The following is a 16247-nucleotide window of genomic DNA, read 5'->3' on the forward strand; positions in this document are numbered from 1 at the left end:
TCGCAGGCTCTCACCTTCTGACACACCCTGGAGATTGTCTCTTTACAATACAAAACAACAAAATAAAACTCTTCAGGAGTAATATGTATGCTCTGCTGTTTCATTTTTTGCCCCAAACAGTAGAGAATAAAGTACCAATGCTGGCAGAATTCTAAAGTTCTCTGTATTTCAGAAAAAGCCATTCATTTATTCAACAAATATTTACTACTCTCAGGTACTTTCTAAACACTGAACATACACACTAATGAAAAGTTAAATAAGGTGGCCGCTCATATAGGTGGGGATGGACAGTGATGAGTATTACACAGAGAATTAAAGCCAGATGATATCACAGGAGATCAACTGGGGTCAGGCAAGGCATCTCAGAGGTACTGATATTTAAACTCACAATTATCAAGAATGCAAGAGATATCTACACTCGGCATTTTTTTCCTTTTGGGGTATACAAAAGATAGTACTACAGAAATTCAGTGTCTGGCATTGTTGGTTTTCTTGGCCTTGTGCATGTTAAACCTGGTATTTCTATTAATAGAGTATTTCCATAGTTTTCCCAATACTGTCCAGATTAAGGTAATCATCAGTAAGAACTAATTCTTTGGTTTTTCTATGTTGTCCAAATTTTGAACCATGCAGACCCACCAATTCTGGTTCTAAAGGACCTAAAGTCATTTGAAGAAATCAGGGTCCAAGAATTCTAGTAAATAGGCAGAGAGTTTCTGAAGCATACATCAGTTTGTCCACAAACAAGTGCAGATGAAAAGAAGCTCATCTAAAAGAATTGTGACAAAGCTGACTGAAAACAGTTGTGGATTCTTTTTAAAAGGGCTATCTTGAAAATAAATCTTGTATCAAGTTTCAGAGGAACTAAGTTCACTTCGATAATTCAACAGTGGAATGACCACATGTTGAATTCTGTCAGTAAAAAATTTATTAACTTATAAAACACTACACATAATAAAAACTCTTTACACTGCAAAAAAAGAAAAGAAAAAAAAAGAGAGCCAGTGATGGGCAGAACAGGAGGAACAGCATTATAGTCAGAGGGAATAGCCAATACAAAGGCCCTGGGGCAAGAAAGAGCTTGCCTGACTGGTAGGAGAATGATTCAAGAGAGGTTAGTGAGAGATGCAGGCAGAAGCAAGGAGCCAGGGATAGGTAAACCAGGGTCAAGAGGTCTGCATTTCATTCTATGTCCAATGGGACCAGAAAATTTTAAAGCAGAGGAAGACATGAAGCCATGTGGTTTCTGTAAGATCATTTGGCTACGCTGCAGAAAATGTATTACAGGGGTAGAGTGATGGGGGCTACAGCAATGGTCCAGGTGAAGGATGATGAGCAGCTTGACCAAGGGAGGTGGTTGTCAAGAGAGAAAAAAGGACAAGTTGACAGCATTGTTGACGAATCAGATGCAGAAAAGGGTGGGGGGGGGGGGAGGATGTAGCTCTAGTGATTGAGTGCCTGCTTCCCACTACGAGGTCCCGGGTTCAATCCCTGGTACCTCCTAAAAACAAAACAAAATAAACATACAAAGAAAGGAAAAAAACAAAACAAAACAAAAACAACTCAGAGGACCCGGTGTAGTTCAGTGATTGAGTGCTGGCTTCCCACACACGAGATCTGGGGTTCAACCCCCAACTCCGGTACTTCACACACACACAAAAGTTGAATCAAAGATACCACACGATTTGGGATTTGAACCCCTGAGCAAATGGTAGTGCCATTTGTTAAGACAGAGAAGGTTAAGCGAGTAGGGGAAAAGAGGGGATCGGAAGTTCTATTTTGGACATTCAAGTTTATATGCCTATTAGGCAGCCATATGGTGAGAATAATATAGATCTGGAGTTCTGAGAAAGGCCAGGCTGGAGAAATTGATCTGAGAGTCATGTATACACAGATGGCATTTAAAGCCATGGGACTAGATGTGGCCACCCAGACAGGCTTGTTTAAAGAGAGGATAAGGGGACAGGTTCAAGTCCCTGGGGTGCCCCAGGGTCCAAAGAAAAGTCTGGATGAACTCAGCAATTCCTATGAATTCGCCACAGAATCACAGCATTCTAAACCATTTTACCAGCCTTGAAACAAACTATAAGTTAAACCCATACCTATATCATTGCTTGAGTTAGATTAGTATAACTCTACAAAGAAGCTGCATCTGAAGCAAATCTGACAATTCAGAAATTACTAAAATCAATAGGCATGGTATAGACACTACGAATCAGAATTAAGCTTTTTTTCCGCAAGACTATAGAAGACGTGCTTCAGTATTAACCAAAAATAAAAAAGGTTAGACAACTATGAGCACCTTTAGTTGAACTGAGAAATATAAAATATAAATGGATCCACCGTAGTTGGGGTATTTCTACACTTCTGTCAAAGAATTTATTGGCACAATATGTATTTTTAACCAACACTGAACCCAATAATATTTTGAAATTACAGTCACAAAATCTAAGTATAAAGCGTCAGACTTCACTCAGAGTGCACAATGAATCCTGAAATGTCCAAGTTCTAGGAGCTGCTGTAGAGAAATTTGGTAGTACTGTATTTTAACCATGTAAAAACCAAACAGCGGCTCACCTAACGAAACAACTATTGTTCCAGAAGTGATTAAGTACAGAAAACTCAACATTTAGAGCAAGATATGCTAGGCACCTTTAGGATACAAAAGAAAACCTCAAAATATTAAGACAAATGGAAGTCTTGCTACTCAAAGTGTGGTCCCAGGACCAGGAGCATCAGCAACACCTGAAAACTTGTTAAAATGCAGTCTCTCAGCCCCGCCCCCCAAAACTCGGGATCAGAATCTGCATCTTAGCAAAACACCCACATGATTGACATGCACATAAAAATCACTGGTCATTTGTAACCAGGTGAATATAATACTTATAACACCACAGATATAACACTCTGCTTCAGAGGCAGTAACATAATCAGTTTATTCCATATTTGTTAAAAAGTAACGCTCAAACTAATAATGCCCCTCTTAATTGTTTTAAGGATTTTGCGTAAACAGGCAATTATGTTAAGTAAAGTTTAAATCTATAATCAGGGATACTCATCAAGCTACTCACATATATTAAATATATTAATGAATTGCACAGTCATTAGGTGTAAGTACAAGTCTATACTACTTGTACATAACCGAACCAAGTTGTTTTTAAAGTCTCTCTCTATTCTTTATTGGATGGCTAAACAGTCTGTAGTAGTTATTTGGGAAAGTCTTTTCAGGGAGAACAAATAATTTAACAGAGATATTCATTCAACCTGTATCCCTAATTCCTTCCTCCAGCAGATTATTTCTTTAGCACCTGTTACACCAGGCACTGAACACAGCACTGAACAGCAAACACCCTGCCCTTCAGAACAAATAAACCTTTCATGCACAGATAGATGGACCTGGGATCTTGGGAACTGCCCCAGGTTTGGGACACAAGATCAGGGAACAGTATTGACAAAAACCACCTGTGCATGTCTTAACAAATGAGGGTACAGCTCCAGTCACGAGGGGCACCACTTCCAGAGCTTGAGCAGATGGTCTCTTCCCTTCAGCTGAGCAAATCCCTCCCTCCCAACAACCACACCCACCCTGGTGACCAGGGAAACCTTTTTTGAGTTTACCAGGCACCTGCTCTCTAACAGACTTTTCATTCTCCACTTTACCTCCTGCTTTGTGGCCATATTTAGGGTGGTACACTTTTCTTCTGTTAAACAGACCCTATAAACATGATTTGACACACTATGACTATAATGACATTTTGCTTATATTCACTGTGTGCGTCCTTTTATGCCAGGCATCATCCTACTTAATTGCACAGACAATCGACCCACTTTTCAGAAGAGAAAACTGAGGCTTAGAATTTAAGTACCTGCCCTAGGTCACATGACTAACAAATGACTCAAACTACCCACTTACAGCACTTTTCAGCTTAGTAGAATAAAATGTAGAGTTACTGAAATGTCTTTTGTTATTGATCCTTTTATCAGTCCAACAGCAGTTAACAAGGACCAGTTGCCATAAATCATCCTAAATTTTCCCTCTTACATCTTAGTTTTTTTATTCTGACCCTAAATCTTCCTAGCTAAAATGTCAAATGGTGATTCTTTTTTTCTCTTATTACATACTTGCTACAAATGCAAAGTAACTGAATGATTGTCCAAATGAGCAGGATTGAAAACTCTCCCAATTAAATCCAATACACACACCTGAACTTAATGGGACTTCACTACCCTCAGAAGATTAATCAGCGCAGTGGGGCTTCCGAGGACACAAAGGCTATTTTGTGGGAGTAGTGCTGTGCTGCGAGCTTCTTTTCTGTGATTACACCTCATTTTATAACAATGTTCAGACATTTGGTTTGAGCAAGTATAGTAATTACATTTCTCACTTTGAACTAATTTAAGCAGCTACATCTGAGCTCTTCCACAAATCCTCAGGCTTATCCACCCTCCTCCTCCCACCCAGCTCATGTTTGAGAAGACTCGGGGCCTTTTTACTAAGTGATAGTTCCCCTAACCTTCAGGAACACTCCATAATTCAAAACTGTTTTTGTGTTATCCAAGCTGGCCCCTCTGCAAAGGGCAGCAGGCCACCCACCCTTTCTTCCTGGCATTTACTTGGGAGCATCCTGAGGAAAGAGAACAAACGGGTGAACGAGACTTGCCCACTGACCACCTGTGCAACCCTGGTTTACCTCATCAGACCTTGGTGTACTCATCTGTGACATGGCATTTCTGGTCTCTAAGTAATTTGTGGACATGCCTTTGAGCTGATACTGTTACCCTGAGGTGAGAAGAGCAAACCGCTGGTGACAGTAGGTCCTCCAGAGCCAGGGTAAAATATCAGAGCCACAAAGACTATCCTTCCCAGAGTAAAAAAATAAATAAAAAACAAAACAACAAAAACCCTGCAGCATGTGTGCCACAGAGAAAATGCTGAGAAATGAGGATTTCCTAATATTCCACCCAAACCTGCCATTCACAAACTTTCAAATTCTCCAACCCACTTCTTTAATTCACTCTTCACAGTGGTCAACAATAAAATCAAAACAGAAAGCAACACCAGCCCCCCCCTCCCCCCCCCCCGCCCCAAATCAAAAGGCCTAGTTTTGCGAGGTGGCCCAATATTTTATCTGCTCATGTCTGCGCATCTGTCTGTCTCTAAGAGTGCAAGGAGCTTTTCAGAAAGCCGTGAGAAGAGGTCTAACTGGTTGTAGCAATTAATTCAGTAATTACACTCCTGCACCAAGTGTGAGATGTACCGAAAGTTTATCTCTGGGGAGAGTCTGGAGGGGAGAGAGGGGTTGGGAATAGGTAGCAACACACAGTTCAGAATCTGTTATTTTACTTTCCTTCTGCTAGGCAAATCAATCCACCCTGCAGTACAGGAGACAGGCCAGAAATAGTTAACACTGTTTTCCTTTCCAACCCTGCTGGGAGGTAACCTGTTCTACCAGAATGGATTGATAAAGGTAGCTACCACTTCCTTAGAGATAATATCCACCTTTCCTAAGAGCTCAGACCCAGCAGTGAGGCAGGGCTTCTGGTCCAAGTTACTGGATACCACTTGGGGCAGTGGAAAGTTTAGTCTTTCTGAAATGGAGCACTCCACTCCTTTATTCTTGGCTGAACAGTCCCATGACAGAAAGTCTCTGAATGCATAGCTAATGTGAATTAAACAATGAAAAAAAAAAAACAAAACACCTCACAAATGACAGGGACTTGAGATGGCTGGGGACAACAAATGCAGTTGAAAATCCATCAAATGACAACGCTCAGGACCACTTAAACTGTAATGACTCAGTATGAGGGGGTTTTAATCTGTCGCTATGTGGCCAGATGCATGAAAGTTGCTGGTAAATCAAAGGTGGGCGCATATCATGCAAGCGTTTCTGAATCGTGGGGTGGGGCTACCTATTTGGAGGCATTTTATGGTTTTTGTGTATAGTAACTGGCACACACACATATACATTTATGTGCTTTGCAAACCTAGATTTTGGTGTTTGGTGCGCTTAAATTAAAAGATCAATTCTCTCTGCTGGATCATAATGTCCTTTTACCTGTGAAGACACTGTATCCACTCATGCTTCACCTTGTGTGAACACAAGGGACACAAAAAAGAGCCAGGAAAGGTGGAGCACAGGTAACCTCCCTGGACCTCCATTTTAAGGCTGGTTCTTCCTTTGCTCTTGGAAATATCTTAAATGCTACTAACTTGAGAGTGCGATATTCTAGCTATAATTTACTTTTCAGAACAAACAACAACAAAAATACTGAAAGCTGAGCAAGGAAGCCAGACAAGCAAGGGGGACAGGAAAAAAAAAGAATTATCAAAATGATTATGACACAAAATGGTTTGTGTGTGGGGAGTCACCCCTGATGTTCCACCCAGCATGGCTCCTACTCTCCTCGTCATTTTTCTTTCCCAGAGTTCCCTGCACAGTTACAAATCCTGAGCGCAGTCTAAAAGAATCTTTGTGTTCAATGAACCAATTAGATATGTGTCTCTAGATCCTCAACACACATTCATGTGGCTTAGACAGTATTTATTAGTCTCTGTTTTTAGCTCCAGAGAGAATTCCTAGCAAAACCAATCTCTTGGGCCCCCTTCTTTATTGCTGATTCCATCTCTCAAGCTGCTTATCAGATGGGGCAAGATTCTTCTTTTCTGTCTGGACTGCAGGTCCCCTCCACAAGGCTTTAAGTTGAAACTGCTTTGCCAGATGTCAGTTGCATTTGCCCGGCGCATTTTAGGCACCTCAAATGTGCCAGACACAGCAGTAGGCACTTTCATGTGCAGTGTCTAATTTAATCCTTACAAATCTATTAGTCACACTGGGCAGAGGAGAAACCCAAAATATGGCGAGAGAAACCTGCAACATAAGAGGCAGTCAGGATCTGAACCCAGCTCCCATTCTCCACGGTCAAGGCTGTTTTTATGATGCCAGTTTTCCTTCTAGGAATTCTCTGAGCAACCTCTTGAAATTGGGCAAATGCTCTGGCCAGAACCACCTTCTCACACATGCATTTTCTTTCTTCCCCCACACCCCCTCCAACGCTTGTCTATGAGGTCACAGTCCCTGGCCCCAGGAATTGGTCAGATATGTAAGGGGATTTGAAAGTCCTTCTTCAGGGCCCATAAATACAGCCCTAATACTGGTTTCATCATTATCCTTATCCGTTAATCCACAGTCTATGTGGATTTCTCAAAAATCAAAGATGCCATTTGTGGAATAATTTCTCAAGGACCCAGACCTTTATTTATTTACATTATCTGACTTAACATAGTAGCCCTGAAAATTACGTATTATGGTCCCTTCTTCATATTCAAGGACACTAAGGCTTGGAGAGGTTCAGGTAATTCACCCTTGGTCACAGAGCTAGTAAGCAACAGAGTAAAGATCACATCCAGATCTTTGTCTATAGCTGCACTGACCCATACAGTAGCCAGTAGCCACATGTGACCACTGAACATGTGAAGCATGGCTGCTCTGAATTGGGATGTGCTGTAAGTGTAAATTACACACTGGATTTCAAAGGTGTAGTAGGAAATCTCATTAAGTATTCTTAATACTAATTATATGACATGATAATTTTTTGATACAGTGGGTTAAATAACATACATTAGAATTAATTTCACCTGTTTCTATTTACTTTTTGTTTTTTAAAAGTAGCTATTAAAACATTTAAATTTACAAATGCATCCCTCAAGGCATTTCTGTTGGATAGTGCTGGTTTAAATCCTATGGTATTTACCAAGAAGCCCTGCTGCCTCCCCAAAATAATACAGCTTTTAGCTACTTATATCTTGTATACTATTTTAAAAAGGATAAAGCTGCCTTGACAGCCTGATTTCTAGTAACAAGGATTTTGTTTCCTGATAAAGACTTTAAGAATAATTTTAAATGTAAAAATATATATAACTTTATACGCAGGTGTCAAAGAATCTCTAAGCAGCCAATACAGGGCTGTTGCGTAGATCCCCTTCCATGGGTCCTTCATACCATTCATGACATTTGATTCTATCTTCTCAGGCAGTGTCTCCTTTTAAATTCACTACTTGTGCTCACCATCCCAGTTCTTAACCTTTAGGGTAAAATGGTTCTCAAATCAAACCTGAAGAGAACCTAGCTTTTCTCTGAGGCTTTTACAGAAAGGGGTAACAGATGGGGAACAGTGAAACGGTAAGGAGCCAAATGCATTTCCGTGCTTTTCCTTTGGGGATTGTTCCCAGCATTGGGGGCGGGGCAAAAGCAGGGTGTCTCAACCAGCACAGGAGCACCTGAGGATATTTGCTCCAGGTAACTTCAATGTGAAAACCTACCAACAGAAGCTCTTGTCCTACTGCAACTGCTAACCCTAAAGGTCACGTCTCTCTAGAGTTGCCAATTTTTATTATAATTATTATGTAATTTTCAGCTGCAGTGGCTACTTAAAAAATTTTTTTTGGCTGCTTTCCATGTGCTAGGCACTGTGCTGGACACTTGACCCAAGTTATCTAGTTGAATTCTCCTGCAGTCCTTTAAGGAATTAGTCTCTGCTAACCAGGAACCAACAGCTCCAGACCCAGGCAATACTCAGCAAATCAACAGTGGGCTCTGAAAGTCACCTGAGGGGCACGCGGTCTCTCTTTCTTTCTTCCCCAAGATTCTTATGATAAACCTAGCATGCTTGCAGGGGGAGGGCCATTCAGACAGTGGCAAAAGCGTTCACATGACATCAGTTACTAGTTGCTTAAATTACGTGCTTTTAAACAGCACTCCTTCACGATGACATGACAAATGACACTTCTACCTGTATGCCTGTAATGGGCCACACATGCATTGGTTATATGAAGTAACTGGCTTGAAGGGACTTGTAAAACTAGGCTACAAACAGGATATAAAAGTTAAAGATGGAATGTTGGCCTCAACAGCTTACTTCCTTTCCTTAATTGGCTTCGATCTTAGTGTTAATTGACTTTGAGTTACGCACCTTTCATACAAATAGAGGAAAGCTGACCTTTGGAACACTTGTGACTTGTTGGGCAAATATGTCTTTATGGACTTCATAAAATGCAGATTGTGTAAACACACATTCAGGAACTATTAAAAGCACTGGGTGGCTGGAGCAATGCACAAGGTGGCCTCTTCCTTCCCCTGCAACCCGCCCCCCCTCAAAACTTGTACACAAATTTAATTAAAGTCCATGGTTTAACTTAGAATTCACTGTTTATGTAGTGTAGTTCATTGGATTTAAAAAAATTTATTCTGTTACCATATATACAACTTTTTCCCTTTTAATAACATTCAGATATCTCTCTCTATATATATATTCAGTGCTGTTAATTGCCTTCACAATGTCGTGCTACCATCACCATCCATTCAAAGGCCTTTAAGATTCTTAAATACTCTGTAGTTAGACATTTAAAGAAAATGAACATCAAGAATGTAATTACGGGAAGCAGATGTGGTCAAGTGATAGAGCTTCCACCTACCACAAGGGAGGACCTGGGTTAGATCCCCCAGGGCCTCCTGGTGAAAAAGAAGAGAAAGTGTGCCTGCGCAGAAGGCCAGTGCCCACGCGAGCACCCACGTGAGCCAGTGCCCGTGTGGTGAGCCAGTGCCCCACGCAAGTGAGTCACGCAGCAAGATGATGACGCATCAAGAGACAAGGGAAGAGTCAAGGTGAAGTGCAGCAAAAACCAGGAACTGAGGTGGTACAACTGACAGGGAACCTCTCTCCCCATCAAAGCTTTGCAAGATTGAATCCTGGTGAATCCTAGAGGAGAGAAAATGAGAAGAAAAGACAATACAGACAGCAAAAGAAGCAGGGCAGGAAGAGGGGAAGGGGGGAAAATAAATCTTGAAAAAAAAAAAAGAATGTAATTACAATTTAGGAAGCAGATCACAAACTCTGGCTTGCTGGCAGAAAAATCACCTGGGAGCATTTTTAAAATGCAGATTCTCTGGGCCCTACACCCAGGGAAGCTTATTCAGGTCTGGGTGGGCTGCAAACATCTGCATTTTAACAAGTTTCCACTCCAGACTTAGTAGGTGGCCCAGGAGTACACATCCAGTAACAATGACTTCAGTGCTATAAGCAGCTCATTTCCTGGCCTTCCTGACCCCCACCAAACAAAACCACCCAGGGACTACAAAAGGCTAGAAAATTACTAGAGTTCTTCACCTACAAGTGGGAAGAACCTGTGGGGTTGGAGAGAATCCCCTTCCCTATCCCTGTCCATTACACCAAAAGTTAATAAAAGGCCCAGCAAGTGCTCAGCTAGCAACAGGGGGTGCCTTTTCTGCCCACCTCTCAAAGCAAGAAATGTCTGCTCCTCTAATGCCCATAGAAGGTGATGGAGACTAACATAACCTTTAAAAAGAAAATCAACCGCACAGGTTCCGCAAGAGTAGGCCTGATTGCAAGATTTTCCTTACGTACAGCCTGGTGCTACCACTGACCAAGTCCACAAAGCCACCCCAGTCTGCACAAAAAGAGGCAAACACACTTTGTGGCACCTGGAAACTCATCTCCAGTTCTAGGCCCTGGCTGCTGACAAGGAAACCAGAAGAAGAGTGGGAGCACTGCTGACAACTAGAGCTGCGTACCCACGACAGTGGACATGTGTGAGCAGGGCGCTCCTTAGCCCTGAAATCTCTAAGCAGAAGCTGAAGAGCCATCTGCTGTGTGAAAATGGTAGTCTCAACTCCCCTGACCTGTGTTTCAACCCCTGGGATACTGTGTGCTGTCACATGAACACTTGCGCCCTCAACCACAAATAATCCTATCTCCAAAGCTTATCAGAGTGGTCGTCAAATTGCAGAGACTAGAACATTTCCTTCTGTTTTTTGCTAAAAACAATTTAAGAGATTAGAACACTTGTTTCTGTTTTTGCAAAAAACTTAATTTGCCAAATTAAGTATCAAATAGGGCGACTTAAGTACTCCCAGAGCCAGAAAGTGGCAAATCCATAAACTGTTTATGAGTGAGTACAAATTTTCAACAAATCAAGAACAATTACCTCTTGGTAAGAGTTTGCATGTGGTTTTACTGAAAAATTCAAAAACCCATAAGAAATTTTTGTTTTGTTTTGTTCCCATAAGAAATTAACATTACCACTCAATGGGCATGCCACCTCAGAAACAGTACAATCCAATTTATACTAACATGCTACTTGTAAAGCTACTTAAAGAGAGAAAGATCAAGTCTTAAAAATAAAAATAAGAACAAGATTTTTTTAGTTCTTTTTTCACAGACATGTGCCACAGGACATATCTACTCTTCGACATGTTTGTTTGAATCAAGAGATTCTTAATTTCATCTACCAAAATAGGAATCCTGCCACGTCCAAAAGGGGAAAAGAGGAAGGGCTGACTTACACATCTGGTTTTCACAGGTATGAGGGCACTACTATACTGTCATGTTATGATAGCATTGGATCGTTACAACCTCTGAGATCAGCAATCTTGCCCCACTGAGAAACTCCCAAGGCTGTTATGTGAAGTGGCTGCTGGATGCAGCATCGGTTGGTCACTAGTAAGCCTCCCCTCTGCTACCCCAAACCACCCCCAAACAAGATCAGGCTCTGCCGTTAGCTCCACTGCCAAGTTACTAAGCCTGCTAAAGCTCTCTCAGAGCTTGTCAAGACTTAGTATACTGGGGAGTGGACGTGGCTGAAGCAGTTGAGCGCCTGCTTCCCACATGGGAGGTTCCAGGTTCAGTTCTCAGTGCCTCCTAAAAACAAACAAACAACAAGAAAATGAAAAAATCAACTCAGGGGAGCCAGTGTGGCTCGGTGGTTGAGGGCCAGCTTCCCACATACAAGGTCCCAGGTTTAACCTCTGGCCCTGGTACCCTGAAAGGCTTAGTATACAAAGAAATGCCCGGCGCAGTAAACCAGAGGAACCTCAGGAGATATGTCACGCTGGGTGCCCCTGGCCTAATCTCAAAGTTCACCTGCCTGGAGCTTCTGTGAAGGATGATTTTTTGGGGGGTGGGGGACAAAGCAGAAGAGGCAAGGAAGAATAGGGGATTGCAGAGGGATCAAGAGGAAGCAAGAATTCTCCAAATACAAATGTGAAATAAGAGAGGGGGTGTCTGAAGGCACAGGTCAGACAGTTGTATTATTAAGGACATTTTGGGGAGGAGAAAAGTGGTCTAGATTTTGTCATTTTTCAGTCACATTTTTGAGCTGCCTTTACATTTTATCCTAAGAAATCAAATGTTTCAGCATTTCCCACATTGGCATGCTATGCCACAATTCTGGGTGACAAACTACAATCTTAAAACCTGGCATCAGTTTTTGTTAGAGGCATCTGTTTTAAGTCAATGAATTTTCACTTCTAGGTAAAAGCATGTGATTCTATAGTTGTTTTCCTTTAATTTCAAACACATTAACAATGGTATGTCAAAAAATCAAACTCAAGGAACTATTCCTCTTTCCTGTAAAATAACTGGCCCCCATTCCACACACACACACATGAAAAGAAACACTTGCATTTACTACATTAACTAATAAAATAGCTGAATTTGTATCCTAAAGGCATCTGTGTTACATCACCAAGAAAAACTACTGAAAAAAATTAATAGGGCTTTTAAAGTTTCAGCCAAACCTTTAAAAATAATAATAAATAGTCGTAATTTTGGACAGCTGTAAGTGATTTTTTCGTGTGCTTTAAATTTTTTAAAAATGAAATAAAAGGCCTCTTGGGTCAACAATTAGGATTTATTTTCTCTTATGATATTACTTTCTAAGAAACATCATTTTGGTATTTTCTTCCGAAAGAAGTTAATTAGTATCTAACTTGAATGAGATAGAACAAAGAGAAAGGAGCAGGAGGGGAAGAGGCAACATTCCTCAAAACACTCATGTTCACTTATGTGGACACATGCCACCTATTGAATCACTTCAGACATGATAGACTGATCAGGATAAATTAATGGCAGTGAGTAAATAGACAAAGTGGTCAGTTCTGTCTGGGTGGGTTGTGACCCTCGAGGTTTGGTTGGGTTCTAAGATTCTAAGGCACATTAGAATCTTCTGAATTCTGGGAGCCCACAAATTCTAATTCAATTGGTCTAGGGCTCAGAAAGCAAGAGTTTGAAACCTTGGATATGCTGGGAGGGGGCACACCTGACTCATTCCCCATCCTGAACAAGAGAAATGTGGAAAAGGAGGATCTGCAGGAAAGCCATTTATAACCAATCACCCTGACCATCCGCATGACCTATAAGCACTGGGTCGAGAAGCCCGGAACTCAGCAACCGATTCTTTATGTTCACAAGGAGACTTACTGGTTAGGAAGATGCCCACCCAGCTGATGGGGCTCCAGAAGCCTAAAAGAAGGAAAACTAAGTCAAATAAAATTTACTATTCTATACAAGCAGTATGGATCATGTTATCCCAAGGGGAGTCTTGACTGGATAATACATTATCAAAACAGGATGGGGAGAAGTGGATGTGGCTCAAGCGACTGGGCTCCCATCTACCATATAGGAGGCCCAAGGTTCGATTCCTGGGGCCTCCTGGTAAAAGCAAGCTGGCCTGCACAGTGAACTGGTCAGAGCAGCGAGCTGGCCTGCGCAGGAGTGCTGGCCACGTGGAGAGCTGGAGGAGCAAGATGACGCGACAAAAAGAGACACAGAGAAGAGACAAAAAGAGACGCAGCAGACCAGGGAGCTGAGGCAGCACAAGAGATTGAGCACCTCTCTCCCACTCCAGAAGGTCCCAGGATCAGTTCCCAGTGCTGGCTAAGGGGAAGACAAGACACAGTGAATGGACACAGAAAGCAGACAGCTAGCGCAAAACAACGAGGGGTAGGGGAAGAAATAAATAAGTCTTAAAAAAACAAAAAACAAAAAACCAGATGGTGGGAAGCAGATGTGGATCAAGCAGCTGGGCGCCCACCTACCACATGGGAGGTCCCAGATTCGGTTCCCAGTGCCTCCTAAAGAAGACTGCCAGACAGTGAGCTGGCACAATGGACTGGCACAGTGAGCTGATGCAACAAGATGATGCAGCGAGATGCTACAACAGAGACACAGCAAGGAAAGACAATGAGACACAACAAGCAGGAAGCAGCAGTGGCTCAAGTGATTGGGTGCCTCCTTCCCACATGGGAGGTTCCAGGTTAGGTTCCCAGTGCCTTCTACAGAAGATGAGCAGACAGCAAAGGCAAACAATTTGGGAGGAGGAGTAGAAATAAATAAATAAAAGAAATCTTTAAAAACAAAAAACCAGATCGGGGATTCGGGTCTGAGCATTAGGTGAGTGAGGACTAAAGGGTTCAAGTCTATGGGAAAACGATTAGATTGTAAGAAAAGAAAACAGAAGTCATGTTTCAAAGACTTGTAATACAGCTTGTATCAGTTTGTAAGATATGAGTTTGAAGTAGCTAGCAGTTTGATTCTTGAAAGATCTCTAAATTGTGTGCAATTACTTGGGTGAGTGGGCCAGGACCCTGTCATTAGACAGGTGTTAGGAAAAAATCCAGTCACAATATTTTCTCCATTAACAAATGAGATGTGGCGATCAGGGGAAAATGAAGATTACCAAATGGGTGACGACAGTCAACAGACTACATGGCACAGAATATCAGTACTCCATCCAGGCCTCAGAGATGTAGCATATCAGCATGTGAAAAAGGGGTCTCAAATATACGTGAAAGGGAAAGCAGATGTGGTTTAGGCGACTGGGCTCCTACCTACTACATGGGAGGTCCATGGTTCAGTTCCCAGAGCCTCCTAAAGAAGACAGTGAGCTGGCACAATGGGCAGGTGCAGCAAGCTGATACAATAAGATGACGCAACAAGAGACACAAGAAGAACATAATGAGAGACACAACAAAGCAGGAAGTAGAGGTTCCAGGTTCCTCCTAAAGAGGACAGGCAGGTGGGGTTAGCTGACATGACAAGCCGATGCAACAAAAGACACAAAAGGAAAAACATATCGGGAGACACAGCAAAGCAGGGAACAGAGGTGGCTTAAGTGATTAGGCACCTCCCTCCTACATCAGAGGTCCTGGGTTTGGTTCCCGTTGCCTCCTAAAGAAACAAAGAAGACAAACAGACACAGCAAATGCAAATAACAAAGGGGTAGGGAGAGAGAAGTAAAATAAATCTTAAAAAAAAATTGTGTGGAAGAAAAAGTAGACTATGGTGAATACACGGATAAAAATAATGTGAGATGATAGGCAACAACCATCATAGTTCATAACATTCTATTTCTGAGTGACCAGATAAAAGAGAAGGCATAGAATTGATGATTCTTCTTTGGCCACTGATTGGTACACAGTCTCGTTTCCAAATCACGTATAGTCTTTATAATTTCTACAGACAAGAATTAAAATATTCTTTTATATAAAAAAAAACCGAAACAAAACCCGGATGGGTGGTTGATCGAGTCTCCCCCTATCAAGTGGGCTCTCGGGAACAGTGTATCTTGGTTTGGGGACTGTTTTCATTCTTCTTCAAGGCTAGGATTCTACATGCCCTCGGCTATAATACTTTCTAGCTGTGTATCTGGGACAGAAAATAATCCCACCTTTATCTGGAGTTAACCCATGTGGCAGTGCATGGCCTTATAAAAACCCTCCTCCATATTAGAGTTATTACTATCTGAAGCATGAGTATTTTTAAGACCTCTTTTATAGGAAGCAACTAGTCCTCTGATCTAGTCCCGGCTTTCCTAGTAATGCTGCGTCAAGAAAAAAGCCATGTTCCAATTCATATTCCAGGCTCTTCCTCATCTCTCACCAGGAATTATCTCCAAAGAGTAAGCACTGACAAGTGATGGATAATTTGCATTTTAACCCTATTCAAATTTGGGCAACCAGCTTAATATGCATGCTAATATTCCATCATTATTCCAATTAAGGAAACTATTATGTTAAAGTGTTTAATCAGGAGAATTAGGGAGAACTCCAGACACCTAAAATTAACCTCTAATAGTCTTGACATTCATTTCATTTAAGTGCAATTTGTCAAGCTATAAGCAACTTCAGCTTATGACTTCTGCTTAGGCACGTGGGGATTACTGATAAGACCTAAAAGCAATTCATTTCCTAACTAGATTGATGTCTAAAAGAATAAACTTGAAAGGGCTGCAATTTAAATACAATCAAATCCCTAAGCAATCACATTCCAAGAGCCTTAAACATCATCTTCTTGATCCCCATTAACAACAATGCAATTCACATCAGAAACAACACAACCACTTCCTCTTTCTCTGACCTTCTCCTTTAATTACTTCCTATGATTTCTTCTAG

General features: G+C 41.6%; 1 protein-coding gene and 1 non-coding gene across 3 annotated transcripts in view; one reads left to right on the forward strand and one right to left on the reverse strand.

Annotated features, from left to right (window-relative positions):
* SPRED2 (sprouty related EVH1 domain containing 2) overlaps window positions 1-16247 on the reverse strand; it is a 128420-nt gene that overhangs the window by 97780 nt on the left and 14393 nt on the right. The gene's annotated exons all lie outside the window — the stretch shown is intronic.
* On the forward strand, window positions 401-536 carry LOC111767214 (small nucleolar RNA SNORA8). Its single transcript, XR_002799095.1, has one exon. It is a non-coding gene; the product is annotated as a small nucleolar RNA SNORA8 (small nucleolar RNA).

This window comes from Dasypus novemcinctus, chromosome 17 (assembly GCF_030445035.2).
Source record: "Dasypus novemcinctus isolate mDasNov1 chromosome 17, mDasNov1.1.hap2, whole genome shotgun sequence".
In the NCBI taxonomy this organism is placed as follows: domain Eukaryota; kingdom Metazoa; phylum Chordata; class Mammalia; order Cingulata; family Dasypodidae; genus Dasypus; species Dasypus novemcinctus.